Below are 8,608 nucleotides of genomic sequence, written 5' to 3'. Positions count from 1 at the left end.
GACAGTTCTTCTCTGACATATATGGGGTTGACATGAGTTGCAGTAGATAGGTTGGCAGCTGGTTTTATCTTGCTTGCTTGCTTTCAAACTCAGCTGATTGATTTCTCCTTCTTATCAGCCTTTTCAGAGGCAGCAATGACTACCAGAATGCAGTATTAACTGGTTCCTTACAGCTTCACCTACATGTCCAGTAGGTGCATGGTTTGTGTCCTAAGAGTTTTAGCAGGTGCCTCCCTAATGTGGATCACCACCTCTCCAACCTCATTTAAGAGTTATCTGGCTGCCGCTTGATCCCTACACCACTGTTACATAGTTTTTATGGTTGCATTTCTCTTATGGGTGTTGAGTTTTGTGTCTGTTAGGACAGGTGTAGTTATGATGGCAATATTTGTAACAATCCTAAACTCTTAATGGCTTAACACAGGGAAGATTAATTTCTTGCTCAAGAGAGCTGCTTATCAGAGTCACTCAGACTCTGCTGATAGAGGCTCCATCTCTTGGTTGCCAAGGCAGAAAAAAGGAGATATGTAGAATCATGCAAATGAAACGACTCACATTATTTTGCTCCTGTTTGTTTGGTCATAGAAAATCATGTAATCAGGCCTAACTTCCATATGGGAAGGAAAGTGTAATCATGTTAGAGATACAGAAAAAGAGAAAAATGTTGCGATATTTCTTATAGCATTAAAGACCATACAAATGTCTATATTTGTGTAAGACATAATTTTTTTTACTAGTTTTCATTTGAGTTTATAAAAAAGTTGATGCTCTTTTTTCTTTTACGTAATATTATTTAATATTTCACCTAATATACAATGTTTTTGTGTTTTCATACTGAAGTCCTATTTGCATTATGCTTTATCCAGTGCATTGGAGGTTCAGTGGTAGAATTCTTACTTTACAAGCAGGAGACCCAGGTCTGAAGCTCAGGCCGAATACTTCATTCACAACTACCACCTGTCTGTATGTGGAGGTTTGTGTGTTGCTGTGATGTTGAATAGGCTTCAACAGAGCTTTCAGACTCAGATGAATTAGGAAGAAAGGACTGGCACCCTGCTTCTGAAAATCAGCCCATAAAATCCCCATGGATTACAGTGGGCTTCATTGGTCTTCATCCAATCATGGGGGATGGTCTATGATGGGACAGTAGTTTGTATTTTGTTTTTTTCAATGCATGGTGTTGCCACGAGTCTATACCAACCTGGAGGCAGTTAGCAACAGTTGGTATAAGATATTTAACATTTTCATGCTGCTAACAAACTCTGTGAATTTCAGAATCAAAATTTTTAGGACTAAAAAAACTCTCAGATAGCATCAGTTTCCAATACAGTAGTAATTACAAAGTTCTATAAGTGCAAACACATTACCCAGTGTTGTAGTAAATATATTCATTACTATTAGAAAGTCGGAGCTCTGGTAGCATAGTGGTTACGAATCAGGCTGCAAACCGCAAGGTCAGCAGTTCGAAACTACCAGCTGTTCCATGGGAGAAAGATGAGACTTTCTGCTTCTGTAAAGATTTACAGCCCCGGAAACCCTGTACAGAGTCACTATGAGTTGGAACCGACTCCACGACACACAACAACAACAACAACAACATTAGAAAGTCAGAGAATATTGTCCAATGATGATTGAGTTTATTATTGTGGAGATAACACCTACCAACCTGTTGTGTTGCTAGGCTTTCTAAGAATTGCAAAATATATATGTGACACATATTGAAAAATATATTTCAGGGAAACTTTTTTCAGTTTTATCTTTTAATTTAGAGATTAAAAAAAAAAAAAAAAGCCTTGATTTTCAAGGTCATAGTCAGTGGAAAACTCCAAATTTAACTTTTTCTTATTTTCAGTATCTGGTGTTACTTAAGAAGAAAATCCTTTGATCTTCTACTCCTACTCAGATATATATATCCTTGTAAGGGGTATTGTACTACTTGCTGGAACATTTTCTTTCTTGATCCAACATTAAATTACGTTTGAATCCCTGGTGCATATAAATATTTCCTTTTAGTTGGAACCTCACTTGCAGATGGTAGAATGTCATAAATATAGCTCAAGAAACTAGTAACAGGCTCAGGATACTCCAGGTAGATTAATGACCCACGTGAATGAAAAATGCATGAGATTTTTTTTTTTCCCCCTTGGAGCGAATATACCATATTAATTTGTTAATCTGTATTTAAAATGGAGACTATTTTGAACAAAATGTCAGAAACTAATGACATCTTTTCTTTAGGCTAAATATTGTGGCTTCAGGCTTCTTTGAGTCAAAGAAATCCTGATTTATGAAGTCTGTTGCTGTTAGGTGCCCTCAAGTCAGTTCTGATGCATATGGAATCTGTGTGCAACAGAATGAAACATCTCTTGATCCTATGCCATCCTCACAATTGTTGTTATGCTTGAGTCCATTGCTACTACCTCTGTGCAATCCATCTCTTTGGGAATCTTCCTCTTTTTCTATGGCCCTTCCTAGTGCGCTATAATTTGTGCAGCATGCTAAGACTGTTTAAGCCTTGAAATGAGAGTGCATTTCTTACTAAACTTTCATAGAGCACCAGACATGATAGTTTTACAGGTATCTGAAGATGTCTAAAAACCTGACGCATGAAACCAGTTCCATAATTTGGAACTTTTCATCAGCATCAACAAACCTCTTCATTACCACTGCCATCAAGGCATGGTTGTCATTTACTGAGCAATGACTGCATATCAGCACAGTGCCATGACTTGTCTCAGTTAGTCATTACAAGGGCTTGCTCAGGTAGGTGTTATTTAATTTTAGAAAGGTTTCAACCAAGAGCACTCAGCTAGTGAGTGCTGAAATGTAGATTTGAACCAGTTTGCTGTGTTTATGTCTCTTGCCCATTATTTGAGAGCTTTTAAATACTTTTATCATGTTATAGCACACATAGGAAGTAATGATATTTATATGTGGACTGGGAAGACTGAAGAAGATTTGGTAGTATTGATGTTGGAATCAGCTGCTAATAGCAAGATCAGTGGCTTGGACCCACCAGCCACTCTTCAGGAGAAAGATGTGGTAGGAGTCTGTTTCTGTAAAGACTTAGTCTTGAAAACCCTCTGTGGAAGTTCTGATCTGTCCTACAAGATTACTATGAGTTGTAATTGGACTTGGTGGCTGTGGGTCTGTTTTTTTGTTTTATACTAGAATTTCTGGGGATGTGTAAGTAGTTAAAATGCTCACCCACTACCCGAAAAGTTGGAAGCATGAATACGTTCAGCGGTTCCTGAAAAGAAAGCCTTCACAATCTACTTTAGAATAATCAGTTATTGCAAATCTTGTGGAGCACAATTCTACTCTGATATAGTTGCTATGAGTTGGAATTGATTCAATAAGAACACACACACACACACACACACACACATACACACATACATACATAGGAGCTCTGGTAGTGTAGTGGTTACAAGTTGGGCTACTAACCTCAAGGTCAGCAGTTCGAAACTACCAGCTATTCTGTGGGAGAAAGATGAGGCTTTCTGCTCCTGTAAAGATTTGCAGCCTTGGAAACCCGGTACAGGGTCGCTATGAGTTGGAACTGACTCCACGACACACCACCACCACAATATATATACCAACTCGACGGCACTTAACAACAACAAATACATATTTGGCTGATAACTAAAGGTTGGAAGTTCAAGTCCACCCATTGTGACCTTGGAAGAAAGTCCTGATGATTCACTTAAAAAAAAGACAATGAAAACCTTATGGAGCACAGTTCTACTCTGACACACATAAAGTTGTCATAAGCTGGAAATAATTCAATAGCAACTTAAAATAAAATTAATTATACTGGGGCTTAGTGAAAAATCATGATGTAGTCTTTATTATAGAAAAAAAGTATAAGGAGAAATATTAAACATTTGCGTATTATAAACTTATAAATAACTTGTCACATTTTGAATGAGAGACTCAAACTAGGTTCCAGGAACATTTTTGGTGTCAGGTTTTAAGATTGAAATGGCCACACTCCAATTTCTGCCCAAATTTAATGATAATCATCAACTTCAAACTCTTCCTGTTGTTGTTGATAGGTGTCAACTCATAGTGACACAACAGAATGAAACACTACCAGTTCCTGTGCCAACCTCACAATCATTGCTGTGTTTGAACCCATTGCTGCTGTCACTATGCCAATCCATCTCATTGGGGGTCTTCCTCCTTTTTGCCTACCCTCTATTTTATGAAACATGATATCCATCTCCAGGGACTGGCCCCACCTGATAATATGTCTGAAGTATGAGAGACAAAATTTGGTCATCTTGGCTTCCAAGGAGCATTCTGATTGTATTTCTTCTAACACAAATTGGTTTGTTCTTTGACAGTTGTTGATACTTTTAATATACTTCTCCAACGCCATAACTCAAATACATTAATTCTTCTGCAGTCTTCCTTATTCACTGTCCAACTTACACATGTATATGAGGTTATTGAAAATACTTGATGTTTTTAGTCCTGAAACTGACACTTTTGCTCTTTACCACTTTAAAAAGGTCTGTGCAACAGATTTGCCTAATGCAATATGTTTGATTTTGGCGGTTCAGGCTCACCAGCCATTCCTTGGAAACCTTATACAGGGTCACTATGGGTTCCAGGAATGGACTCAATGGCTCTTAATAACAACAGAGTTGTTCTTTCACTTTCCTTTATTCTTTTTATGCATAGCTTTGCATTTCTTTGTATTGTTTTTTCCCTTCCATTTACAGAACTTCTTTTAGTATTTTTTTTGTAGGGTCAGTATGGTGGATATGAACCCCTCTCAGTTTTTGTTTGAGAATGTTTAAATTTCACCCTCATTCTTGAAGGACAGTTTTGCTGGGTATAGTATCCTTGGTTGAAAGTGTTTTCTTTAACCGGGCTGCATTTCATTCCACTGTGCCATTAACAGGAGCCAACTCTATGGCAGCTAACTACTAGAGCCCCAATGAAAAGTTCAACAATATGTATTATTAAATTGCCAAGAATTTTGAAAGAGATTGTGATAAAGAAGTAGTGATTCTCCAGGAGTTAATATCTTTCGTGGAATGAAGAGACATGCTGCAGAATAATGCACTGGACTCTGAGGTCAGTTTGAACAACGTCAGTGGTTCAAAGCCACCAGTTGTTCCTCTGAAACCCTAGACAGGATTGATATGAGTCAGAACTGTCTTGACAGCATTTAACAACAACAACAAAACCAATAACTGTGAGTTCCAGAAGGCATGGTAAAAGGACTAGGAAAATAGATTGAATTGTGTTCCCTCAAATTTATATTGAGGTCCTAAACTCCACTACTTGTGAATATGACCTTGTTTGGAAACAGCAGCTTTGAAGAGGCTGTCAGTTAAGTGAGCTTGAGGTCCTACCAGAATAGGATGGATCCTAAGCAAAGATGTATGGAGGTTAGAATCAAAATGTAACTTGGAAGCTCTGGCTTCTGTGGTGATTGGTGTGAGCAGAGTGAAAAGGCAAGAGGAGATGAGTTCTGATGGTCCAAGGAAGATAGTCAAGGGGAGCGTGGAGAAATAGACAGAGTTGGGTGGCTTTGCCTTTGGAATTTCTACTTTGGAGCCCTGTTGAGGGAGACTTTGGGGGCCAGAGAAGCTCCTGATAAGCTTTTGATGGCAGCCTACAGAGACTCTAGCCTGTCTTTTGTTTCTGTTTTTGAAATGTGTGGAGAGAGGAAGAAAGATGAGGATGAGAACAGGAAGTAGATGGAGTAAGGGGAGAAGAGGGTTGAAGATGGGACAGAAGAAGATGGGGAGAAAGAAGAGTGAAAGAGAAGGAGAAAGTGAGGAAGGACAGTTTTTTGTATACTTTAAAAATACTGTTTGCTTTTTCTTTTTTAGCATTTTTTACTTGTCTCAGATCAAGGTCACCACATGTTTATTTTTTACATCCCAGTGAAGAATACAGACATAACTCTTTTTTTTTTTTTTTGCATGCTGTTTCATTTTTACTTTTATTACTGCATTTTTATTAATTTTTTTTTTTTTTATAAATGACGGATTGAGGCAAACTTGTGTGCATTGGACAAGTCTCCTGACACCATTTTCCTCACCAGAATAATGTGAATCCTAGGCAAAGATCTTTGAGGATTAGGGTCATGTACTCATTTTGTGCCTCTGTGACATATTTTAGTTATTCTCTCAGTATTTCATACTTTTTCATAATGCTATTGCACACGTCATAGACGAATGCTGCTGTTGCAGCTGAGTACTGTAGAGTTTGTTCTGGCCCACAGTGACCCTTTATAGGATTTCCCAGGCTGTAAATATTTACAGGAGCAGAAAGCCTCATCTTTCTCTCACGGAGTGGTTGGCGGGCTTGAACTGCCAACCTTGTGGTTTTTAGTCTAGTGCTTATCCTATAGGACATTGGGAAACTAAATAATCGTGTGACTCACTTGAATGTGGTGGTCTAGAACCAAACTCGATATATCGCCAAGGTATATTTGTTAAGTGTTGCCAAGTTGATTCATAGCAACTCCTTGTTGCAGAGTAATTGTACATGGAAATTATGATATTAAAAAATGTCTGGATGATGGTGCCTTCTTAAGGCAGAAGGAGATTGTGATGGGAGAGGTACATGGGGATGCTTTTAGAAGTTTCTGCAATAGTCTGTTTCTGTACTTGAATAGTGTTTACAGGGGTGTTTGTATTATAATTACTTGCTATAAACTATGCTTATATGTTTAAGCTTTTATACATGTGTGTGTATATGAAAATTGTGTGCATTGAGTCAGATCTGACTCACATGGATTCTATAGGAGAGTAGAACTGCTCCATCCGGTTTCCTAGGCTGTAATCTCTACAGGTTGGAGAAAGATGTGGCAGTCTATTTCAGTAAAGATTCCAGCCTTGGAAACTTGATTGGGCAGTTTTACTCTGTCCTATAGGGTCACTAAGGTAGCATAGTAGTTACGAATCGGGCTGCGAACCTCAAGGTCAGCAGTTCGAAACTACCAGCTGTTTCGCGGGAGAAAGATGAGGCTTTCTGCTCCCATAAAGATCTACAGCCTTGGAAATCCTGTACAGGGTCGCTATGAGTTGGAGCCAACTCCACGACACATTAACAACAACAACATAGGGTCACTGGTGTGGCACTGTGAGTTAATGCGCCAGACTGCAAAGTGGTTTGAACTTCAAAGTCGGCTGTTCAAACTCACCAGCTGCTCCTTGGAAACCCTATACAGGGTCGCTGGGTGTCAGAACCAACTCGATAGCACTAACATCACCACCACCAACGGGTCACTTTGAGTTGAAATCAACTCCAGTGGCAGTATTAATCTTTATGTAAGTATATTGCCAGGTATTTTCCTTTAGGGAGCCACTGGGTGGATTTGAACTGCTAACCTTTCAGTGAGCAACTGAGTACTTAATATTGCACCACCAGGGTTCTTTTAGTAGAGAATATAAAAATCTGAACATGACAGACTAGTTCTGAATTTTCTGCAAACTGGCATAGTGCATTGAGATTGTGAAACCACTTTTCCTTTGAGCATCCTTTGTATAAGAAGCATTTTGGGGAGATAGACAGGGATATCATTGTGGGGATTTGTGTAGTGGTGCTGCTACTTTTGCCCAAGTTCAAAACAGCAGTGTGACTACTTGCTTCTGAGAAAAATTGAGAATGATTAAAAAACTCCCAAAACAAACACACACAAATCAAGTTCCATGCTTCTTATCAGATTCATGGCAGCCACATTCACACTGGAACAAAACCCTGTATAGGTCTTGCACCTTCCCCAATACTGGTAACAATCTGATTATTGTGATCCAAACATTTTCATTGGCTGAATTTCAGAAGTAGCTCACCAGCCCGTCCTTCATCTGGCTAGGTCTCAAAGCTCTGTTGAAACCTGCGAATCATAGCAACACACAAGCTTCCACTGACACACAGATGGGGGGATGTGTTTGAGGTGCAGTGGGCAGTAACTGAATCTAGCCTTCCTTCATGGTAGGTGAAAATTCTACTATTGAACCACCAATGGCTTGTTCACTTACACTACCAATGATAAATATGATATAAAGAGAACTTTAATTCTTGTGACCATTGAAACTTCTTTCAATTTCCCTTTGATCTACAAGAAAGAAAGAAATACATAAGAAAAAAGCAAAAATTTGGAGGGAAAAAAATACATTACTTTTCTTTTGCCCTATCTGCCTCAGGTTTTATGACATTTTTCTTGTTTATTGAAACTAACGGAATTAGAAATGGAAAATGTCCTTGAACTTTCCTCATATAAAGGAACAAATTATGCAGTTCTTTCAATATATTTATTCAACCTTTATGTGGAGCAAATAATCCAAGGACCTGGATTATATGAAGAAAAACGTGGCCTCAGGATTGGAGGCAGACTCATTAACAACCTGTGATATTCAGATGATACAACCTTGCTTGCTTAAAGTGAAGAGGACTTAAAATATTACTGACGAAGATCAAAGACACAGCCTTTGGTATAGATTGCATCTCAATGTAAAGAAAACAAAAATCCTCACCAATAAACAATATTCTTATCAACAGAGAAAAGATTGAAGTTGTCAAGGACTTCATTCTTCTTGGATCAACTATCAACACTCACGGAAGCAGCAGTCTAGAAATC

Source organism: Chrysochloris asiatica, unplaced genomic scaffold (genome assembly GCF_000296735.1).
Source record: "Chrysochloris asiatica unplaced genomic scaffold, ChrAsi1.0 scaffold00009, whole genome shotgun sequence".
NCBI classification, from domain to species: Eukaryota; Metazoa; Chordata; class Mammalia; order Afrosoricida; family Chrysochloridae; genus Chrysochloris; species Chrysochloris asiatica.
Note: the sequence above shows the minus strand (reverse complement) of the source record.